Genomic DNA, 11,511 nt, shown 5'->3' with positions numbered 1-11,511 from the left:
AAAAAAAAAAAAAATTAACACCAAATATACAGTGCGTGTGTTTTTATTGGCTAAACTGGCAATATGACCATCCCCAAGTACAACAATATATATATATATATATATATATATATATATATATACACACATACATATAAATATATATATATACAAAGATATAGACATTTATGTATATAGTGACTGGTGTATAGATAGATAGATAGATAGCAATAGCTATAAATATATATATATATCTAAATATACATACATTATATGTCATAGGTACAGATATCCTAGTGATATTACTACTATTACTACCACCTTCCATTCACGTATAACCTTTGAACCCTGTCACCTTTCAATCTATTCTCTTCCCTCCTTATCCCATTTCACTGCTTTTTTCTTTTATCCCACCAGAAATCTTGCCTTTCCAAATCTGATTTTTGTGCTGTGTATTTTCTTCTCTCTTCTTAACCACTCTCATTTCTATAGAATTACTTTTTGTTTTTTGCAATATTTACATTATCTTATTTCATTTATTTTGTCTATAATATTTTTTTCTTATGTCTCGTTTGTTTTGATCAAAATTTCTTTACCTGAATTCACTTCATAAGTTAGGTCAGACCAAATAGCGACCCCACAACTATGGCCTTACTCTATTATATCAGCCTAAGCTTATTTGTCTACTCATTGATATCTTTTGTTGTTGTTGTTGTACATTTATTTTTACCTTTCAAATTTTTTCTTTTCTTTTCTTCATGATTCTGACTCTAGATTTCATCCTATTTTTGTTATTATTTAACCATTTTCTTTGCAGAAACTTTAACTGCACATCTCTCTCTTTCTCTGTCATTCACTCTCTTCCCACAGGCGACAAATATCTTTTTCTTCTTTCCCTTCAGCTGATCTCCTTTTCTCAACTCTAGAATGAGATTGTAGGTATAAAACTAGTATGTGCACAATATCTATGCATGTGTGTGCGTACATATATATATATATATATATATATATATATATATATATATATATGAAGAAAAAAAAGGAAAATGGATATATAGCATTTAATAAAGATTTATTATCAGCAAGATTCAAACATAGTCCCTTACAGCTGTTTCAATTAAGCCCAATAAAGATTAAATAAAATTATTAAAATCATTTTTGGGGGCAAAATCTTTTTCTACCCCTCTGAAGAGATTCCCCCCCCCCCAATTATTTTAATAACTTTTATTTAATCTTTTTTGGGATTAATTGAAACAGCTGTAAGGGACTATGTTTGATTTTTGCTGATAATAAATCTTTATTAAATGCTATATTTTCATTTTCTTATTTTTCATTTAAATAATTATAAACCATGGTTTATATACAAGCTTATTATTTTACAAATATTATTATTCCCCCAAAATATTAGGTATTGAACCAGTAATTCCTTGCTTTAAGTAATATTTACATCCTTTGTTTATTTTTGAACTGCTCATACGTCTGGCACACTGCAATCATTTTTAGTTTCAACACAGTCTCAGAACTAATCACTTGCCTGGCAAAGTAGGCCTCCAAAAACGATATGTTTCTGCTTTACTTCAAAATATTTAAAACCTTCATTGCAGTTTGTTACTTGCGTTCTTTTCAATGTTTGTAACTAAGTTATTCCATCACGTACATATAAACTCCACTTGTTTGTCACAGCTCAATATTGCAGCCTTTAGTTTTCCACAGTTGTTCTTTCATCTCAGCACAACTTGAAAATGTTAACCTATCTTTCTGTAAAAAGGTAAATAGCAACATGGTTATTGCAATTACAGCTGTTAATGCAAACATTCTATATATCTTTCATACCTGTGTACATAGTAACAAAGCTAGTCTCAGTAGTCTTGTACAATGGAGCTGCTGGTTCCATTTTTAATTTATTCACTTTTTACTCTTTCTTCTGCACTCATTACTAAAAGCATACATATGTATCTATGGAAGAATATGTGTGTGTATGTGTGTGAATATATATGTATATATTTTTTTTCATACATACATGCAGATATATATATATGCACACGCACACACGCACACACACACACACACACTACATATATATTCACGACAGGCTTCCTTCCGTTTTCCTCTTTCAAATCCACTAGAGACTTTGGTTGGCCTAAGGCTGAAGTAGAGGATACTTGCCCAAGATGCCATGCAGTGAGACTGAACCTAGAGCCATGTGGTTGGGAGGCAAACTCTTCTTACTATGTTACCACACACACACACACACACATGTATGTGATTGTCCTGCCATTTCCACTCTGTAGTACTCAGCCATATGTTACATGGAAAGGAAGAGCATTCACCAATCTGCATAGATCTTCACTGAGAAACAATTGGCATTAAACACATGGCCATTTATTCTTTGTATAGACCAATGCATATACAACATATCAATACAAATATTCAATTGCATTACAATAAATTGTAATTTACATTCTAATTAACCGGAGTTGATTTTATTGAATTCTTTGTTTATGGGACTGCATGTCTATCTGTATACATGTGCAGGCGTGCACTTGCACAAGCACACACACACACAGACACATGCTCACATGTGCACAAGGCATGGCTGTTTAGTAAGAAGCTTGCTTCCCAACCACATGGTTCCGGGTTCAGTCCTGCTGTGTGGCACCTAGGGCAAGTGTCTTCTACTGTAATCTCAGGTCTTCTACTGTAATCTCATTTTTTAGTGTAAGGTATATTTTTTTCAACAAACACGAAATTTTAGTTTCACTGGGAATAGTTGACAAAATAATCTTGTCATGATTGTTGTTATTTTTCTGTGTGTAGAAAAACTGGTATCAATCTGATGAACTGCTAGCTTCCTAAGAGCTTTACCAAGAAAAAAGTATCCATCTTCCGTCCATGGATGTGTTAGTAATTTAGAACTTTTAATAGTGTATACATTGTAGGGTCAACTGACTGGTTTAGCTGAGTCCTAGTTTCTCTACATTGTAAATAGCTAAAAGCTTCAAATCTCTTTATAGACAGAGGATGGCTGTTATTTTAGTAATGAATGTCAAAACAGAAGAGAAACTAGTCAGATGGGTTCCCACTTTTCTGTCCAGAGAGAAATAAAATTGATGGTATAACCACTTACTTTACTTTCCGCAACTAGGAAAGTAAAGTAAGTGGTCATACTAATGAAAAGTATACTTTACATGTAAAATAATTCAAAAAAATTATGTAATGCAGTGTGAATTAATTAGTTCACATTGTCAGTGCGTGTACTGTCAGGCAAATTAGGCTGACCAATTTAGTGGAGTCCAAGATTGTATGCACTACAAACTGTTACTCTTTCTCAATGGGCAAAAGATTGAAATTTTTTCTCTGATGAGGACCTAAGAAGTCTAAAAACTATCAGATTCAACTCATTTTTTTTTCTACCAAGTGAGATAATGATATAAAAGTATTGTATAGAATAGATGAAATCTGAGAATGTAAATATGCGTACAATCAGATTAGAAGTAGTTCTTCCTTACAAGAGAAACCTAATGAATTACTGCAAGCTTTCTAATTGATAGATAAAAAAGTTATTATTGCTTCCAGTGTTTTCACTAAACTACAGTATCTCTATTCAATTAACTAACCTGACATATTAGGCCACACAGGGAAAAGTGAGATAAAATAAATATGTGTGTGTGTGTGTGCATGTTTATGTAAAATTTAGTTACCTCAATAGATTCATTGAAAGATTGCCTTTTATTCAAATAATTCTTATCCCATATACTACTACTACTACTACTACTATCTCCACAACTATTACCATTATTACTAGCACTACTATTACTGCTACTACCATTGTTACCATCATTACCACTACTGCTACTACTACTACTACTACTACCGCCACCATCACCACCACCATTTTCACTGATACTGCTTTTCAATGCATTCAATTTGCAAGCTTACAAATTTTAAGTTGCTTTCCTCTGCCCGTTCCCCCACCCCCACCACCACCACCACCACACTTTATGTTATGTATTCTCTTGTATTTAAGGGTTTTTATTTTTAATTTCATGAGCTATTACAACAATAACACATCATTCATTCCTAATAACATTAAAAAAAAAAAATAATAATAATAAAAAAACACCGTTGAATTTTAGAATGACAAAACTATGGTTTAGAGAAAGACATTTTGTTTCTTCTCCCCCCCACCCTGCCATCATTGCTTCAGATATATTCACATTATATATTTATGTATATTATATGTGTGCATATACATGTGTGTGTGTGTGTATATATATAATGTACTATTCTGTACACACATGCGTGCGTTTGTGAGTTTGTGGGAATTTACGTGTGTGTCTATATGTACATATGTGTGTGTGTATTTCTTGCACAAGAATTATTAAAATGCAATTGAAAAACTTAATTTCTTCTATTTCATATATGTATATATATATTTTTAGTATTATCTTGTTTTCATTCTTCCTTTATTTTTTAAAACCAGGAGTGAAATTTTGAATAGAGCATGTTCCACTTTCAGTTGCTTTTATAGACCAAGGAACTTGAATATCATGTGGTAGGGGGTACAAAATCCAAAATGCAAACGAATAATATAATAATAATAACGATGATAATGATAATTCAAAATGAGGCACACAATTTTTAGCTAACTTGTTATTAAAAAGAGTTCTGCCAAAGCTTGTTTTCAATAAAATATATTATTGACTCAGCGTTGATTTTCATCCTTAAGACAAGGAAAGCTTGATATAAAAATTAAATAAAAGAATAAGAAACAAAAAATAAGAATAAATAACTGAAATAAGATAAACCCCACCCCCACCCCTCTCATCCTTCTATCTGCTTTCTTTGCCACTGTTTTAGCTTAAAATATCTAAACAGAGAAATTTTATTTTAGCTGATATTTATAAACTAATATTTTTTTTATTTATTTTTTGTAAGTGATGAAAATTTCATTTCTTTGAATATATGTTTAAACTTAAAGGGAGATAAAAGTTAATAACCTGGAGTTGATGCTTTCTTGCTTTCTTTCTTTCTTTCTTTCTTTCTTTCTTTCTTTCTTTCTTTCTTTCTTTCTTTCTTTCTTTCTTTCTTTCTTTCTTTCTTTCTTTCTTTCTTTCTTTCTTTCTTTCTTTCTTTCTTTCTTTCTTTCTTTCTTTCTTTCTTTCTTTCTTTCTTTCTTCCTTTCTTTCTTTCTTTCATTCTTTCTTCTTCTTCTTTTTCTTCTCACCATCATCATACCAAGATTGTTTTTTGTTTTCAATGATGTATATGTTTATGTGTGTGTGTGTATATATGTATGTATGTGTGTGTGTGTGTGTGTATATATATATATATATATATATATGTGTGTGTACATACATACATATACACACACACAATACATATACATGCATGCATAGACATATATGTGTTTATATATATATATATATGTGTGTATGTATATATATATATATATATATATATATATATATATATGTATGTATACACTTGTGTGTGTGTGTGTGTGTGTGCATGGCATGCAATTCTTCTTTTGTAATTAATTCTTAGTTCATTGTTTTATAATTTACTGAATCAGCAAGTTGATTCTTCGTAATGTTAGGTATCTTAAGACTAAATATTGGTGAAAAGAAAACTATTCAGATTTTATGAGTAGAGTTTATCTTCCATTGAACCTCATTGTTATTTCATAGCTCAGCATCCTGAAATTAAAACCGCAAATTCAAACAATCAAATGTACCGTTAAAATTGCAGAATAAAATAAAAATCTGGAATTGATGCCATAACCTCTCTCAAACATCTCTTCAGAACAAAAAGAGCAATACCAAACTAATAATTAATTCTTGAATATACTCACTATAAACAAAGCATCCATTTACTCCTGAATTAAAACCACAATGCAAAATAATCAATTACTCCTGACTAAACCTACAATAACAATCAAAATATTCCTGTTTTAAACTGTATTATCACAAAAGCAAGTATCACCTCTAAACGAAAACAGTAATATCAAACAGTTTTATTATTTTGTCTGAATTAAACCAAACATTACCGACTGTTCACTTCATTCTGGCAATGGAATCAAACAATTTTCTGCGATCCTGCATTCTAATCATTATCATCATCATCATAACATCTACTTTCTCCATGTTCTCATGAAGTGGATGGAATTCGTTCAAATAATAAAAAAGAAATCTGCCAATGTCTTTGAATTCTTTTGTAAAATTCTAGGCGTGGCTTTGTGGTTAAGAAGCTTGATTTCCAACAACATGGTTTCGGGTTCAGTCCCGCTGTATGGTACCTTGGGCTGCTGTCATTTATTATAGTAGTGAGAAACTCTGATGAAAGTCCATTGTGTATATGAGTTTGCATAAGTGAGTGTCTTTGTGTTTATGTTTGTCACCCACCACCACTTGACAACCAGAGTTGGTTTGTTTGTGTCCCTGTAACTTAGCTGGCCAGCAAAACAGACAGACAGATTAAACACCAAATTTTAGAAAAATAAATGCTGCGGTTGATTTATTTGACATACGCATTTTGGAGTACAGAGAGCAGAATGGGGCCAGTAAGGCATGTTGGCCATCCACTGTCCATCTCCATTCCCCAGTTGTCTTGACTTGTCTTGCCGCTGGATTGAAAGTAGCCACAGGTGGGACAATAAGGTTGATGGTGTGCAATTCTTCACTTGAAATAAATTCACAGTGCAAATCATCTATCATTCTTAAGAAAGACCAGATGGTTCTCATCATTCCAACAGGTGAACATGTTGCTGCTTTAGTGGTATCTACTCTATTCAAAGCATTCAGATCAGGTCTCTGGTTCAAGGATTACTTTCTCCCTTTCTTCTGCTCATCAGAAACTTAGAGGCTCTGAAAATATAAAAATTATAAGTACAACTGTTATAGGTACAACTTCTCTGAAAATATAAAAATTATAGGTACAACTTCTCTGACTAAATGGTAAAGAACAAAAGCACACATGCATATGCTCATGCAAAATACTCTATGAAACTGGCTTTACTTTCATGGTTCGAAAATTTGTTTCAAAAACTGGGAAACTCAGGATGTTTGAACCTGTTCCATTTATGCTAATGTAGAAAACTGTATACAAAATTAAGAAAACAAAGAATTATAAAAATTAGAGTTTTACAAGATTTACACTATATATACATGAATGTGTGTATATATGTGTATGTGCATAAAAGTGTGTGTATATATATATATATATATATATATATATATATATATATACACACACACGTGCACACATGCATATGTATATACACATACACACACACACACACATATAAGCACATATGTGTATGTGTGTGTGTGTATTTATATATATATATATGTGTATGTATACACATTTATATGGGTGTGTATGTATGTGTGTGTGTGTGTCTGTGCAAATGTAAAGCAATAACAAACTATTTATATTAAATAACAAAATGGAAACAATAATCTCAGGTAGGAAGAACAATCCTACATTTCCTTCATTTTGGTTCTTCTAAATATTTTATTGCACTTTTATTTATTATTTATTTATATTTTGTCCTCTTCTCTCATGATTTTGTTATTGTTTTATTTCCCTTTTTGCCTTTATTTTTTTTTCTAACCAATTCTTGATAAAAAAAAAAAAAATTCAAGGTACAAATAAGAATGTCAAGAGTACATATTTAGCACAGAAACTACATCAACTCCACTTAAATCATTATTTCAGCTGCCAAATGTAACAACAACAATAGTGACAAGAATGATACTTCTTGCCAAATTAATTACTCAAACATACAGCCACACACTCTCTTTATTCTACCTTCTTCAGCACCATTCCTTCTTTCAGACACACATCCAAGCTTACATACTTACCCGCATTCATACACACACATACATATATATTTATCTACATACATACATATATATTTATCTACATACATACACACGTACAAGTATGCCTCAAATTTCCGAGCATGCATATTTAATAAATAAATAAATACATAAATAAGAAACAAAAACTGAAATTGTTTAAGTAAAAAAGTCAGGAATTCGTTCTTACAATGAAAGAAATGTCTTTGGATATCATTGTCTATCAATTATAACTGAGAATTTTGTATATTTTTGTTTTCTGATTTAAGACAGAAGCAAGAATCGTGTAGGTAGGGGGAGTAGGAAATGCTATTGTACGTGCAGTGCTTTAGTATGCAAACGATGCCTCATCGCAGGGAAATCTTTTATTTATTTCCTCTTTACGGTGCTTATTTTCTTGGTAACTAAGTGGTTGGTTATATATCTAACGTGGGTGCGGAACTGTCTGAAATTTTGGCAGATCTAATGTTTTTGATAAGTCATCACTGATTTTTGAGGGTTTACTTTGCAATTCATTTCTTCAACATCTTCATCAATTTACTTAAGAGAACAGATGATTAAATGGTGCAGGTGAGATTATAGATGCACGTGTGCATCTCTCAGTCTCATTATCCGTGTATTTCTCTATCTTCATATGCACAGGTGTAATTATGTACATGTGTCTACGTTTATGTGTGCATCAATGTTTATATTTACATATGCATGTGTGTGTCTGTGTGTGTGAGTGTATGTGTAAAAACATATGTGATTAATGATGATGATGTTTTGTCTGCATGTATGTATATGCATCTGGATATATATATATAGTCAAATGCTGATGCATATGTGTATGTGAAAACAGATAGACAGATAGATAGGTGTGTGTATGTAGGATAATACATCTGAATATGTTGCACCATGGGTATGTATATTTGCACAAATGCCTATGGGTGTCTACATGTTCTGTTGCACATGAACGTGTCTTATATATAACATTTTCTCCTCACAGGCACATATATACACACTGGCACACACACACACACACATACTGAGGTACTGGTGAAGAAATTTCACACACATACACAGTGTGATGAGTAATTTAAGAGTAGATAACTGCAAGAGATGCAAAAGAACGTGAAAGAATGTAAATGCCAAGAAAATAATGGCAGCACTTCCAGAGGATGACAGGTAAGAATACAGCTGTGGAATAGTGTCATAAACAGGCAAAACGGTGAGAAGGAAGACATTATTGGATGTGAATAGGATTAAAACTAAAAGTGAAAATTAAAAGTGGGTATGTTTTGAAATGTAATAAGCTTAATTAAAACAAAGGTTTCTATTGTTTAAAATCTTGGTTGAATAGATTTATAACCAATGGCATTCTAGTTATGGCCATCTCTTCTTTTTAGAGTTATGTAGGACTTTAGTAGCTGAAGTATCCTCTCTCCCCACCCTTTTTTTTAATAGTATCCTGTGATCTGAGGTAGATTTTGCTGTTATTTCAAACCATTCAATTGATTGGCCCGAGACTATAGTAGAAGATACTTGCCCAAGGTGCCCAGCAGTGGGAATGAACAAGGAACCATGTGGTTCGTGAGGAAGCTACTTACCACACAGCCACTCCTTTTTATTATTATCATTATTATTATTATTATTATTATTATTATTATTATTATTATTGCAATAGATTGACAAAATTGTTTAGTGTCAGATAAAAATATTTGTTCCAGCTGTTCATGAGAAACAGACTCTGCCATAATTGTTGTCGTCGTCATTAAAGTGTTCAATATAATAATTGCATTTTATTTCATATTTCTATAAATTAGATCAGTCTTTTTTGGTCACACACATCGATACCAACAATAAAAATCACACAGGATTTTGCATCTCAACTACTTTTGCATAGATATCACAGCTAAGAGTTTAATAAACATTTCTATGTGCGCACATTTACATGTGCATACATGTACACACACACGCACGCACACACACTAATACACATTTATGATTATACATATGAGCAAGCAAATATGCTCAGAGAATGTTTGCTTACTTATTTGCATATTTTTTTAAATATTCAGCTTTAAAATCTTTGGGAAATTGTTCTTTCATTCTAAATGTTTAATTGTAGATTTTCATTTTTTTTTTATAAAGTAGCCTTGTGCCTATGTTAGTAATTACTATCACTGTTAATTATCACTATCACCATCATCATCATTATTTATTATTATTATTATTATTATTATTATTATTATTATTATTATTATTATTATTATTATTAAGGCAGTGACCTGGCAAAATCATTAGCATGCCAGATGATGTGCTTAGTGGCATTTTGTTTGCTTTTATGGTTCTGAGTTCAAATGTCATGAAGGTCAATTTTGCCTTTCAATGTTTTCGAGATTGATGAAATATGTGCAAGTTGAACGCTGGGGGTCAGTGTAATCAAATTTACCCCCTCCCCCAACATTTCAGGTCTCTATACATATATATCATCATCATCGTTTAACGTCCGTTTTCCATGCTGGCATGGGTTGGATGGTTCGACCCAGGTCTGGGAAGTCAGGAGGCTGCACCAGGCATTAGTCTGATCTGGCAGTGTTTCTACAACTGGATGCCCTTCCTAACACCAACCACTCCAAGAGTGTAGTGAGTGCTTTTTACATGCCACCAGCATGGAATCCAGTCAAGGCGGCACTGGCATCGGCCATGTTTGGATTGTGCTTTTTATGTGCCACCGGCATGGGTATCACAACTTCAATTTCCATTTGATTTTGATTTTGATGTACTTGACTCAGTAGGTCTCCTCAAGCACGGCATGTCACCCTATGATTCAAAGTACTTTTAAGTGGACTGGGGCTGGTTACGCTATATATATATTTATATGTGTATACGTATAAATATCTATAGCATATATCTATAGCATATATATATATATATATATATATATATATATATATATATAGAGAGAGAGAGAGAGAGAGAGAGAGAGAGAGCAACACTATCATCATTTGAAACTAAAGAAGCTTCATACCCTGTCACACATCTACATAACAAGAAAAATTTTTTAATCAATTTTTAACACATAAAAAGAAAACTTTACATGCAGTTGTACAGTTTCTATCCTCAAAAACTGCACGTCCTTTGTTTATATGTCTGATATCGAGTGAAGTTACAAGGAAACATTTACTTTTCTACCGTATGAACACACATTTCACATTGTTACAATAAAATAGACTCTTACAGAAGTACATGCATACAGACTGTATCTATACAAATATTCATGGCTGAACCTTCACACACACACACACACATATATATATATATATATATGTACATACACACATATGTGCATACTTATATGTACACACACCACACACACACACATATATGTGTATGATGGTTATATATATACATATATATATATATATATATATATATATGTATATATATGTATATATATATGTATATATATATATATATGTACATGTATATGTGTATATATATGTGTGTGTGTGTGTATATATATATGTATATGTGTGTGTGTATATATGTATGCATACATACATTTATATATATATAAGTATATATTTATGCAAATATTTGTATGTAAATATATATACCTTTTTGTATGTGTATGTTTATGTGTGTATGTATATATATATATATATATATATATATATATATATAT

At 31.6% G+C, this 11,511-nt stretch overlaps 1 protein-coding gene across 3 annotated transcripts in view; it reads left to right on the top strand.

Moving 5' to 3' along the window:
• The window catches only part of LOC106870740 (tRNA (guanine-N(7)-)-methyltransferase non-catalytic subunit wdr4), a 1,056,013-nt gene that overhangs the window by 779,559 nt on the left and 264,943 nt on the right, over positions 1-11,511 (top strand). The window lies entirely within an intron of this gene.

Source organism: Octopus bimaculoides, chromosome 15 (assembly GCF_001194135.2).
Source record: "Octopus bimaculoides isolate UCB-OBI-ISO-001 chromosome 15, ASM119413v2, whole genome shotgun sequence".
In the NCBI taxonomy this organism is placed as follows: domain Eukaryota; kingdom Metazoa; phylum Mollusca; class Cephalopoda; order Octopoda; family Octopodidae; genus Octopus; species Octopus bimaculoides.
The sequence above is the reverse complement of the archived record's forward strand: the minus strand, read 5'-3'. Positions and strand labels throughout refer to the sequence as shown.